Source organism: Lycium ferocissimum, chromosome 3 (genome assembly GCF_029784015.1).
Source record: "Lycium ferocissimum isolate CSIRO_LF1 chromosome 3, AGI_CSIRO_Lferr_CH_V1, whole genome shotgun sequence".
NCBI lineage: Eukaryota > Viridiplantae > Streptophyta > Magnoliopsida > Solanales > Solanaceae > Lycium > Lycium ferocissimum.
In genome coordinates, this window is record NC_081344.1 from 32,279,814 (window position 1) to 32,294,243 (window position 14,430).

Consider the following 14,430-nt stretch of genomic DNA (forward strand, 5'->3'; position numbering starts at 1 on the left):
TGATTAGAGAATCGTATGGAATGGCAGATATTGACGGGCAAAGCATGATAGGCCTTCAGGCATGGTTGTGGTGATAAATCCACTGGCTTGGTATGGATATTATTAAGTGGTCTTGTCACCATGTTTGTTGGTAAGTTGTGGTTGTTGATTGATTTACCTAGTTACTTGATATCTCACTTATCTCATGAAAAGGAAAGGATTACGAAATAATGAATTGAGTTGTATTCGGTATTCATGATGTGCATCTATTGGTTCCATGATTTGTGATGTTATTGAATTGATTTCCATGCATTGACATACTATTCATTTTCATGCATGATTTGTTACGATGATGAGAAAGTGATGATAGCCTGTATGGCGAATGAGAAACAATGATAGCCTATGTGACAAATGGTAACAAGGATAGCCTATGTGGCAAGTGGTAACAATGATAGTGTATGTGGCAAATGGTAACAATGATAGCCTATGTGGCATTTGGTACTAGACCTCGCGGGTCCCCCATGTGGCATGACTTTAAGGCATAGGCCTTAGCATATGTGTACATGATCGGAGAGGTGGCCTGGGGGGCATTGCATTACATCCATTTGTTTTCTCATGAATGTTTACTTGGTATCTTATGTACTCGATCTGTACTTAGACTTGAATATGCTTTCGCGACTGTACCTGGTTGCCTTATCTGCTCTACTTGTTGATTTCCTTCTATTATATGCGTTATCTAATCATTATCGGCCTATGAGTACTAGTGTTGTACTCATACTACTCTTCTTTGCATTTTTTGTTGAGTGCAGAGTTTGTGCCAGGACCTAGTTCGCTACATCTAGAGTGAGTCTGAAGCCTTCCATCAAGAGATCTTAGGGGGAGCCACTTGCCGGATCTACAGCCCCTGATTCCCTCCTTTGCTATCTATCTATTTTGATTCCACAGACAGTTACTATCTCTGATTTTGAGACTAATATTCAGTTATCAAATGTTGTATTTGTATTAGTGCTCTTGTACGAGTTCAGAACAGGTTTTGGGGTTGTAGTTGATAGTACTTCCGCACTTATGCATTTATATATTTGTTATGACTTGGTATAATTTCTCATTTTGTTCCGCATGTATTTCTTAAATTAATGTGTTTAAGGGAAGGGTTCGCCCATCAAGGGGGATAGTGTGGGTGCCCTCATGATTGTGATTTAGGTCGTAACAAGTTAGTATCAGAGCTCTAGGTTTACCAATCTTATGAGTACAAGAGCAATTTCAAGTAGAGTCTTGCGGGTCGGTACGATGAGCTCCGTACCTATCTTCTAAAGGCTATAGGACATTTAGAAAACTTTTATTCTTTCACTCCTTTCGTGTTACTTTACTCAAATTGGTATTAGGTTTGTTCAAATTGGTATTGGACTTCACTTCGGTTCTCTCACAGATGGTGAGAACGCGTGCAAGAGTTGCTAGGGATGAGGTGCCAGTACCGGCTGCTAGGGTCGTGGCACGAGGCCGAAGCTGAGGTAGAGGCCGTGGTAGAGGTAAGGCCCATGGAGCAGCACCAGCCAGGGGCAGAGCACCCATGGCTAGCCAAGCCCGAACCATATCATTATCGCCTGAGCCAGAGTTAGAGCATGAGGAGGAGCCTATGGAGGAGGAGGAGCTGGGACCATCCCAAGCTCAGCCAGAGGTTATTGCTACTCCAGTACTTGAGGATACTATGGTACACATCCTGAGTCTTCTCAAGAGACTGACCCAGGTGGGCGTCCTTCCAACTATACTGGATGGGTATCAGAATAGAGTTGGGGTCTAACTCCCGAGCAGTTTCAGACCCCAGGGGCACAGCCTGCTGCTGCTTTGGCTCCCCATATCGATGAGATTCTGATTCCTATTGCTTGTTCAGTTATGACTCATTAGGAGCAGGATTTGTTCAGGAGGTTTACCAAGATGAAGCCTCCTAGTTTCTATGGTACCCTTGAGGAGGATGCGTATGAGTTCATCATTGATTGTCATGAGAGGCTTCATAAGTTAGGTGTGGTGGAATCGCATGGGGTTGATTATTCTATTTTCTAGTTGCGTGGGGATGCGAAGATGTGGTGGAGATTGTACATTGACTACTGACCATATAGATCGCCTCCCTTAACTTGGACTCAGTTCTATCATGTCTTTTTGGAAAAGTATGTTCCCCAGACATTGAGAGACATGAGGAGGGATGAGTTCACTGCTTTGGAGAAGATAAGGCTATCGATTACGGAGTACGAGTCTAGGTTCCATGCCTTGGCTCGATATACAGGACAGTTGCTCCCCACCAACGCAGAGAGAGTGAGACGGTTCGTCAAGGGTTTGAAACTTCCGTTGAAGTTGGCGACTTTACAACTAGTAGCTTCTGGGGCTTTATTCTAGGTCGTGGTAGATCATGCCATAGAGGTCGAGTCAGCGAGGCTTCAAGCTTATGGTAGGGTTGATGATAAGAGGATCCGCAGATTTGGTAACTTTAGTGATTCTTCTTCGAAGGGTGGCGGACATTTTCACAAGAGTAACCAGTACCTTTTTGGCGGCCCCGTTCAGTCAGCCCTTTAGGTTTCAGTAGGTGGCCCTTTCTGGGTATAGTGACTTCAGTTCTGGACAGATTTCTCGAGGTTCTTACACCTGACACTCAGATTGTAGAGGGTATTCTGGCTCTTCTGTATCAGTTTCACAGCCCAGGATTGTCAAGGATTGCTATGAGTGTGGTGACCCAAGGCATTTCACGAGACAGTGCCCTGGACCCAGACAGGAAGGAGCTCAGTAGGGTTCTTAGTTTCAGGAACCCAGGGTTCACCATCGATTAGTAGAGGTGGATCTTCCGGTAGAGGTGGTTCACACCCTAGCAGAGGCAGTTATCAGTCTAAAAGAAGTGGTCATCAGCCTGACAGAGGCAGTTCACAGTCAGCGAGGGGTGGAGCTCAGTCTGGCCATGGTGGCCGAGGAGGTACACATTCCGAGAGTGGACGGATTCATTGCTATGCCTTTCTCGGTAGGCCAGAGACGGAGGCTTATGATGTAGTTATCAGAATTACTATTTCAGTATGTCACCAGGCAACTTTGGTATTATTTTATCTAGGCTCTACTTTCTCGTAATGTTTCTAAATATTCCTCTACAGGTTTGGATATGATTTGTGATCTACTTGAAGTACCTATTTGAGTTTCTACTCCTGTCAGAGATTCTGTGGTAGTAGATCGAGTCTATCGGTCTTGTGTGGTTACATTCATGGGTTGTGTTACTTGGGTAGATTTGGTGATCTTTAGCATGGTAGATTTTGATATTATTTTGGCATTAATTGGTTATCTCCTAATCACGTGATTCTAGACTGTCATTCCAAGATGATCACATTAGCCATGCCAGGTATTCAGAGATTAGAGTGGAAGGGTGCTCCTAGCCCTGCTCCCAAGAAGATTATATCGTTCCTTCGGGCGAAGAAGTTGGTGGATAAGTGGTGTTTGGCTTATTTGGTGCATATCTAGGATACGAGTGCGGATACTCTATCCCTGGAGTCGGTACCGGTAGTTAGTGAGTTTTTGGAGGTCTTCCCCACAGATTTACCTGGTATGCCACCTGATCGGGATATTGATTTTTTCATTAATTTGGAGCTAGGCACTCGCCCTATTTCTATTCCACCCTATCATATTGCTCCACTAGAGTTGAAAGAGCAGTTGTCAGATTTGTTGAGTAAGGGGTTCATTACACTTAGTGTTTCCCCTTGGGGTGCTCCCGTATTTTTCGTGAAGAAGAAAGATCATATCATACGGATGTGTATCGAAGTTCGACAGTTGAACAGGGTTACTATCCTGAACAAGTATCCGATACCCGACATAGATGATTTGTTTGATAAGCTTCAGTGTGCATTGGACTTCTCTAAGATCGAATTGAGATCGGGCTATCACTAGTTGAAGATTAGGGCTGAGGATATACTGAAGACAACTTTTAGGAACCTCTATGGTCACTATGAGTTCTTGGTGATGTCTTTTGGTCTTACCAATGCCAACGCAACCTTCATGGATTTGATGAATGGGATCTTCAAGCCCTACTTGGATTCGTTTGTTATTGTCTTCATTGATGACAACTGTCACACCCTGACGAGGGGCATGACGGGCACCCGACCCTTACGTCTGATACCACCTGACGTGATGTAATATTGTCTTCGTACAACTGTTATGAACGTAATTATTTCATATACATACAAGAGCACCTGCATACAGAAATGGCCCAACATAGCCATTACATATACATCTTTGTGCATAATCATGTACATACGCTAGCCGATGAAGCCGCAACATGAACATCGTGAAAATGTCATACAGTTGACCAGGCTACAACATGTGCATCATAAGTATTTTGAAATCATGCATGACTCTGACACCCACTACACTGTCTATGAGCCTCTAGGAGTACATACATCTTTCATTTACATAACCTGCAGACTCAATAAATACCCAACTAGCAAGCCCGGTATAATGGTACTCGCTGACGTCTCGCTGAAACTAGCGATACACCTGAGAGGGTTCTTCTGCGCTTCCTGTCAGGACATGCAACACGAAATGCAGCGCCCCAAGAAGTGGGAAAGTCAGTACGAATAAAAGTACTGAGTATGTAAGGTAGAGAAGTAATGACATCAGAAAATATAAATGTAAACATGGGAGAATAGTGATAACTGGTAACTTGTGACATCTGAAACCATACAATATGCCATGCATGAGAAAATCATTTTTCATATGCAACATGTACATACATATATAATATATATAACGTACCCGGCCCTTGTGGGACTCAGTATGAAGCGTACGCGGCTCTCTCGGGACTCGTGTGAAATGTACTCGACCTTTTTAGGACTCGGTGTATATATCACCATCATCATATCATCATCCGCCCCGCATTCAGGGTTTCCCGCATCTGGGAAAATATCATTATATCATAACGTACCCGGCCCTAATGGGACTCAGTATGAAACGTACCCGGTCCTTACGGGACTCGGTGTGAATACCCAACTGATCAGTGGTTGCACATCTACGGGCCGTACCCGACCGACTATAGCGTGGCTCGGTGTAGTAAAATAGTGCATACATATATAGCTTATTCACTCCATAGACACGGTGAACTTCAATTTAGATAGCTTATTCACTCCATGACTTCTCCTATGCTAGGAGATAATACTCGCTCAATTTGGACCAAAAATCCTATCCAAAATTTGCCCAGTTTTTCCCAAAGCTTTGACAACTTACTTTCTTCAACCCGCTTGACCCCGAAACCTTTAGTTATTCTCTTATTACTTGTTATAAGTCTTTCTTAGCCTTATAAAGTTCCATGGCCTCTTCGGGCTCACGTTCGTTTAGTAACGGTACTAATGATACAAAATTCTTCTGAGTTGTAACACCCGCTTGCCATGACTTATATCCCGCGTATGCTCATGATGTTGACCTACCATAAGCTCCTTCTCCAAAAATACGCCATGAGTATAGAACGTCCTTAGCCCCTGGGAAGGCAAGGTGTAACATTCTTCCCCCCTTAAGAATATTCATCCTTGAATGTTCAAAGACTGTATCGGAAAACTCATTATGCTAATTCCTTAGAGTTCCCTCTGGCCATTCGGGCCCTAAAAACATCTGCATTACTCAATCGAATGGTTATACAAGGAAGTGTTCTCAATAACATATCGCCTTGCAATTACCATACAGCCACTCCTTGAGAAACCTAAATCTGATCCGAATTTCACTTCTGCCTTAACTTACGATGTCCATTCTTTCTCGTCTGTTAAAGGTAGTAGTCGGCCCCGTGCAATTCTTTTAATCCCGACAGAAGTCCCAATTCGTAAGTTTGATTGACCTCCTGAAGTATCCCATAAGTATTGATGGATCCCATACTGAGTGTTTCCTTCTTACCGAACCTTAAATCATTTCTTTTATACCACCCTTCCAGGGGTACTTTATTGTCAGCACGAAATTTTGGATTCCACCACATCGCCCGTCTGAATAGGACTTTTAACAATTTAAACTATCCTTGATCGATGTCGACTCAGCATTATCTATGAATTATAACATCGAATAAAGATATTCTCCCCAAACTTATTTCAGTAAGCTCAAAACGGGTTATCCACGTAAAGAGTACCAAAAGTTAAAATTTTCGGTGCAAGGTATTTATATTCTTCCTTCCCCCCTTAGGAATATTCTTCCTCGAATGCAGGGGGGTATCTTTAATAGCTACGAAAGTATAACATCATTTGTGCGTGACTCAGTCATATACAGCTATCCATGGAACCTGCTCCTGTATTCGTGGTTACCCTGTCTTATCCTTGAGGTTCATACTCACTTTCTCTTATAGCTCATCTCTTGCTTCCCACTACTGAACTTGTATCCAAACGCTACTTTTATCCTTATTTGTGCCTATGGTCACAGATGACTCTTCTCCTTGGATGTCGGGATGTTTCAGGTACCTTATTTTCTTTTTGTTGCATTGTTAGTGTGAGAGCGAGGGTCGAAGCATGCCGTCAGTTGTCAATATTACCCTGGGTTCTTATCTAGTGCGATAACCTGTTGTATGCTTTTAGAGATAACTACTTTTCGCCTCTTACTCTTATAAAGTTACCATTCCTTGTGCTTCATATGGGCGATACTTGATCTTTGGTAAAATCCTTATTGTATTCCTTCCTTCGTCCTCTTTCACTGTATGCCGGTCCTAGTCGCATTATCCTGGTAGTGACTTAAATTTTACGGGGTGGGTTTCCTTAAACTGTTTGCCCTTTGCATCAACCTTCCGGTTCGCCCTTTGAACCTAGACCTATGGTCTCCTATTACCGCATTTCTTAACCATGTTATATCAGTCTCAGTACTTTCACACATTACTAGATTTCTAAAGGCGTTGCCGTTATTGTACATCCTTATTTTGTGCTCCAAATGCCATGTGCTATTCGCGTGATACCTTTCCTTGGACACAGGACCATATATACTAACCATCATCACATTTCTTTTTAAGCTTGGTATATTGTTGCTTCAGCGACTCTGGTCTTTTTCGTTTTTCCTTTGTCTATGTCCCCTTACATAGCTATTCGGCCTTGGCCAAACCATCATCATCTATTTTCTTTCGGGTTGAAGTTGGTACTTTCCATGTAACATGTACTGGTGTGTCCTCCGCGCCCTTAATTTAGTAATCCTGTGGCACCTTCCAAGCTGGAATGCTAAATCGTTCGGCCGACAATCTCTTCTTGACAATGGTTAGTCGCTTTCTGTAATGAGGATATGATCTTGTGACTTCTCGTACTTCTTGACTTATAATAATATTTTTTTCAGCCTCTCCTTGCCTTGCTCCTTCTCTTAGCTCCAAGTCCTCTTGTACCATTATAACTTTTCCTAGTACTTTTATTTGCTTCTTGTATCTACCCCTGATACCTCGCTTGTCATAGAGTTGTACTCCTTCATGCCTTATCTTTATAAAATTTTCCTTGCTTCTGAGCTTACACAATACCCTCATTAGGGTGTACTGGGATTACAATCTCAGTCCCTTCGATGATTTCATCGCATCGTCTTGTTGCTATGCCGTAGGTACCTCCCCAGCTTCATTCATTTGGATGTTTAACCAGCGTGCTTCCTTCAGTCACTCAGACGAATACCTACTTTTGTTTACTTAACTAAGTCCTTTCTGCGTTAGCTCCTTCCGACACCTAATTATTATCTTTATCTGGGTTCTTAACCTCCTCCTCTTCCTACCTCATAGCTTCCCCCTTATAGGGATGTAGCTATCTGACGCTTTCGGGAATTCCCTTCTTCTTATTAATGTGGTCATCCTTCCCCCTGGCGGTCTCTTCGTGCCAACGAGGGGTTAGGCTCCTCCCTCAAGAATGCGACGATCCCATATGTTGGTGTGTACTTCTTTCTTTTCACGATATCCTTTGTATGACTCCCTGCTCATACTAAGTATTCCTTAGTGTATCATTGGATTTGCGGTTCCTTTACCATGCTTTCTAGTGCTAAACTTCCAAATCATCTCCTTCCCAATGTCCATACCTTTACGGCCTCTGCTCTTTGAGTGCCTCATTGCCCAACATTTGTTTCTCCGCCATCTTCTGTTTATGGTAATACTATTATGCATAGCTATGTATCCTCATTTTTCTTAGATGTACGCCTCTTTACCCTTTTCCACATGTCCTAACATACTTGAAGCTAGTGGCGAGAGCCGGTTCGTTAAACTTTTCATTGTTCAGTAGAACTATTCTTCCTATTATAGGGTTCCGCAATTCCTTTCGGTACTTCACGAGTTATATACGTGTCTTCTCGTGGTAATTAACCCTACTTGATATCACTCGTACTATAATATATACTCATAACATTGTTTGTTGCAAATGATTCACGAGGGTCTCCCCTGTGTCTAATCGTCTATCTCTTTTCTTTAGAGTGATTCCTTTGCATCCACATTCTGGTGTGAATTCTAACCCAACTTATCCTTCAGAACTAGTGTCCTTCTCCCTTCTTTTGTAGACGAACATTTCCTTGTAGTGTTCATCACACTTAACGGATTTCTTCATTATCCATCGCAAGCCCATTCTAAACCACAGCCCACTGACATAGCCATCCTTTCGTAAGGCAAGTAGGACAGCGGTGTTTGTGTAGTCTTCCTTGATAAATTCTGTCAATTTCAGTTATAATCTTTCGTTATTGTCACGCTTTAATTCTTCTTTTCTCCAGGTCCTTTTATGCCTTAATACTTATTTGACTTGGTTGCAACTTGACTCATCCGTTAGCATTCTTCCTCATAATTATTTGTGGAACTAGCTCAAGGTATTCCTAATGCTCCTCACTCCTCTTGTCCCAATCCATCCTGACTTCTCTACCTGACTTATAGTTAGTTCAACCAAATCTTCCTAGGTGCTTCGAACTTCGTGCTCATCCATCGTCAAGTTGCTCACTCGATAAGACTTTATCCACATACATGCACCATATATCTCACCATAAGTAAGTAAGCCCTACTTCTGACTTTCTTTCATTTAGGCATTTGGTACGACGTAAGTCTGGGCCCCTTAACTCCATATCCCTGATGGGAGAGGGTGTAGTGGTAGGGTGTTATACTGCCCTGGCTAGCAACACCTTACATATTATCCACTTGCTGCATAGCGCCACGGTTTCGTTGATTTTATTTTTAACCTTACTCCTCTTTGAATCATTACAATCTCCATCTGCTGCGTAGCAAATGGCATTCTGGTTCCCAAAACGTGTGCCAGCAGTTTCAATGGAGGGGTCATTAAGCTCGTAATCATGCTACATTGGTCCTGTTTCTGCGAAACTTAACTAGATGCATGCTCGAATTGGAACTTTTCTGTTCTCCTTAGTTACTCTCCTCCCCTTAGTTGGCCATCTTATTTCTTCTGTACAACTCCCATACATACACTAGCGATCCTTGATTAAAAAATTTCCAAAACTGAAAAATGTCCGATATTTTGCAATACTAACATCCGTAGTGGTCCTATCATAATGCTGGACTAGATGAAAAATCGGATATGCCAACTCTCGTAATGCTTTTTCTCATATCCTTCTCATCGGCCCTGCTGGTAGGGCTAGAGTCTGAGGTGGAGTCATACTCAAAGCTGCCTTGACGATTGTCTCATAGGGGTCCTTAGACGGATTCTTCACGATAAAGGTCATAATTTTGGAAGGGTCTGACTTAGTCGTATACTTATATTCCTCCTTATCCCTTATGTTACTTTCTAACCTGTATTGACGGTTGACGTTAGCGTAACATGCACTCTCGGAGCTGACTGTTACATCCCGTACTTCTGAAGAAGAACTTGTTAAATTTAAGCGTAAGTATGTCGAGCTATGGCTAAGTAAAATAACTTTGGAATATATCAAGCGAAGCATTATTAAGTATATTTTATGAGTAAAGAATGTATATAAGGAATACCGGAAGATCCTATAAGGAAATGAGTAGAAGAAATTGAGTAGTATGACTTTGGAGAAAAGATGGGCAAGGTTTCGTACGATAATTCTGATCCAACATGGGGAAGGAATATCTTTTAGAGATGAGGAGTTTTGAGGTGAACCAAAAGCCTAAAATGAAGTTCGTCGAGTTTAGTTTCCAATGCAACAAACCGCTCGTCGATACGACATTGGAGTAGAGAATTATGGACGTTACAAGTTAGGCTGACAGAGGAGAAACGCTACCACAGTACCGGGGCTGCTACAGTCTTTGCTACAGTAACTGCTATAGTGACCCGATCCTAAACCTCATTTTTCAGCCCAAAAATACTCCAAATATTTCCCAAGTGTTCTAGAAAATTCTCCTAACTTCCGTTCACTAGATTTTAACGCAAATTAAGTGAAATCCCTGAATTTAAGTTCGAACAACACATAGCTACGATTATAATATCGAATTGTGGCGAAACTCGGCTTGAATTCAAGGTGATAACCGAAGATATTGCAATTCTAGCGGGTGAAAGTATGAATCTTTCCTTAATAGCATTGATAAGCCTATTTACGGAGGAAAAGTTACTAAATGAGCGTCTAATGAATTTATGGGTTGAGAAATTGGATGAAACATCGTGTGGGATCTTTATGGAATATTTTGGTGTTGATAATATTATTGTGTTGATTGGTTACTGAATTGTGATTTCGGACTGGGCATATAACAGGGGAGATGCTACCCGAATTTCAGTAGATTCTAAATGGATTTAAATTGAAGGCTTAAGACAAGCATATGATAATGAGCCTAACAATAGTATGAATGATTTTATACATAGATTACGAGACTACGAATGATCTCATGTAGATTGCAATACAGAAAGTAAGTTGGAAAAGTCGAGAAGTAAGCTTCCAGGTATGTTAAGGCTTTCCCTTTCTTTCATTTTGGCATGATCCTATGACATGAGCAAACAACGAGTAATCGAGTCTCCATATTACTCTACTCTTAGAAATACTAGGAGTATCTCAGTTCTTGATGATCCTATACCCCTTGTTATGATTGTTCCTTCTGTTCATGGGCCTGAGTTTTATATCATGATTATGTTAGTTCACATTCATGCATTGCATTCATTTACATATATGCATATTGACCTGTGACTAGAAGGCGTTATATACGCATATATTATGTATATATTTATATATATGGGGTATGGGAAAATGGGCGAGGCGTTATATACGTATTACCACCTGATCAGCTGGTGCACAGTGATGATGATTATGATGCCCGAAAGGGCCATTATGCTATTATGCCCGAAGGGGCCATTATGTTATTATGCCCGAAGGGGCCTGTATGGGATATGAATCGGGCCGTACGTTCCTCGACAATATGACCTATGCATATCATACGCCCTCAGAGGCATTTTCAGTAAGCAGATGCATTCATACAGGTATGTTTAGATAGTCAGACATATAGATGCATTCATACAGATATGTTCAGACAGTCAGACATACAGATGTATTCAGTCAGTCAGTTTAGCTTATGATTTTCAGATTTCATTCATGACTCCTCTGTGTATGTTACTCTTCTGCCCTACATACTCGGTACAATTGTCGTACTGACGTCCCTTTTCTTTGGGAGGGAGGGGGCGCTACATTCATGCCTGCAGCTACAGATCGACAGATTGACAGAACTTCTCAGTAGACAGTACTTGACATTTGCTGGTGGTCAGCTCCCTTTTGTTCGGAGTTGCCAGGTCTATGTGGAGTCTTTCTTTTGTGTTTATGGACGACGGGTGAGCCGGAGCCCTGTCCTGCCCATGACTCAGTTATGCTTCTTTAGAGGCTTGTAGACACATGTACAGTACAGTCAGTCAGTCCGTGGCCCTGTGGCCCATCCTTTGATGCATAGTTACTTATGAGAGCCGTTTCAGCTCGTACTGTGGTTTGAACAGTTTCGCATATATTTCATGAGGCGGTTGGACACATACAGTTACATTTTGTTTCTTAAGGAGGTGGCCCGACCGCAAAGAGTGATATGTATATATCTGTGTTGGGATTTTTCTGAGTGCAGGTGGCCACTTTAGGCCCATCCACGTTCTTAGCTAAATGTAAGTTTAAATGTTGGTTTGCCGGGTCTAGGTAGGCACCGGGCGCCGATCGCGGCCCTCCAGATTTGGGGCATGACACTGACCTCACATTCCTGTTTAGCTGAAACCCTTCTTTTTGTTGGCAAAACCACAATTTCTAACGAGAAGATAGGATTGGGAATGAACTTTCCTACATTGTTGGCTCTATCACACAATCTAGATCATGAAGAAAAGAAGTATTTCCAAAATGCCCCGTAGCCTCCTGTTTAAGAGTATGGCACGCTTCATACCCCTAAATAAGACTCTACTAGACACGGCTCATAGACATCCCTAGGATTGACCAACTCTGATACCACTTTGTCACACCCCGACGAGGGGCATGACAGGCACCCGACCCTTACGCCGGATACAACCTAACGTGACGTAATATAGTCTTAGTATAACTGTTACGAACGTAATTATTTCATATACACACAAGAGCACCTGCATACAGAAATGGCCCAACATAGACATTACATATCCATCTTTGTGCATAATCGTGTATATACGCTAGCTGACGAAGTCGCAACATAAACATCGTGAAAATGTCATATAGCCGACCAGGCTACAACATGTGCATCATAAGTATTTTGAAATCATGCATGACTCTGACACTCACTACACTGTCTATGAGCCTCTAGGAGTACGTACATCTGTCATTTACATAACATACAGACTCAATAAATACCCAACTAGCAAGCCCGGTATAATGATACTCGTTGACGTCTCGGCGGCGGCGATCCCTGCGAGAGGGTTCTTACGCCACTTTGTTAGGACTGTGCAACACGAAATGCGGCGCCCCGGGGGAAGTGGGACGGTCGGTACGAATAAAAGTACTGAGTATGTAAGGTAGAGAAGTAATGACATCAGTAAAATATAAACATAAACATGGGAGAATAGCGATAACAGGTAACCTGTGACATCTGAAACCATACAATATGCAATGCATGAGAAAATCATTTTTCATTTGCAACATATACATACATATATAATATATATAACGTATCCGACCCTAGTAGGACTCGGTGTGAAGCGTACTCGGCCCTCTCGAGAATCGGTGTGAAAGGTACCCTGCCTTTTCAGAATCAGTGTGTATATCATCATCCCCCCCCCCCGTATCTGGGGTTTCTCGCATCCGAGAAAACATCATTATATCATAACGTATCCGACCCTAATGGGACTCGGTGTGAAACGTACCCGGCCCTTATGGGACTCGATGTGAATACCCAACTGATCAGTGGTTGCACATCTACATGCCGTACCCGGCCGACTATAGTGCAGCTCGTTGTAGTAAAATAGTGCATACATATATATATAAATGCATGAGGAGTCAAAGAAATAACATCGGGCCTTTCAAAGTGATGTAAGGTTGTTATACCTCCGAATTTATTATGGGACTCATAACGAGGCCAAGAAATGACTCAAGTGACAATAATCATAATAACATTATAGGAATCTTTCGTGTAGTACACAAACGTTATAACTATGAGTCAATAAATGTCGTAACCACAGACATATAGTTATATACATAATATGTTAGAGAAATCCGTAGAAAAATGGGAGTCTCATAAAATATGTATTTTTCATAAAAATATATATATTTCTCATAAAGTATAGGAAATTATGGATAAACTTGAGTGAATATATTATGCATGCTAGTGGGCTCTAATATTCGTGCCTAGAATAACTGTTACATCTCAGACGTTTTGAGTTGTTGCGTTGTGAATAGACTGATGCTAGCTTAAGATGAACATGAAGTCCCTATAAGATTAATGAGATTATTTGATAGCCTTAAGTGCGTACCACAAGATTTTGAAGTTATATGAATAAGTGAAACTAAGTTCGTTGAAGGAAGTGAAGTGTAAGTCATGTTTGGAAATGTTTTCGCTATAATTGAGCTAATACTTATTTAGTAATGTCTCAAGGGCCTGATATAGGGCCTATTGTATGGTTAATGAAGTGTTATATAAGTGCCAAGAAGGTTCCACAAGGATTGGAGGTCAAACGAATCAATGAAAGAAAGTTCGGAAAAATAGTGGGTTATACGACCACTTATACGGTCCGTATAACTTTATACAGTCCGTATAACATTACAGAGAAGGGTCAATCCCTGGTGGTATTATACGGTCACTTATACGGACCGTATAAATTTATACGGACCGTATAAGTGTCCGTATAAATCCCGTAGGGAAACTTTATTTTCTTGTTTTAAATAGATGACTCAAGTTCTATTTTTCATTTTCCACCTTCTCCACAACTCTTGAGAGCTCTAGAATATTCCACACACCATATCAACACAAATCCAAGAGAAATCAAAGATCAAGAGGCAAGAATCAAGATATCCATGTGTTGGAAGACTTGCTAGGGTTAGTAGACTACAAGAAATTCTTGGGTATTGAAGCTAGAGTTTCCATATAAG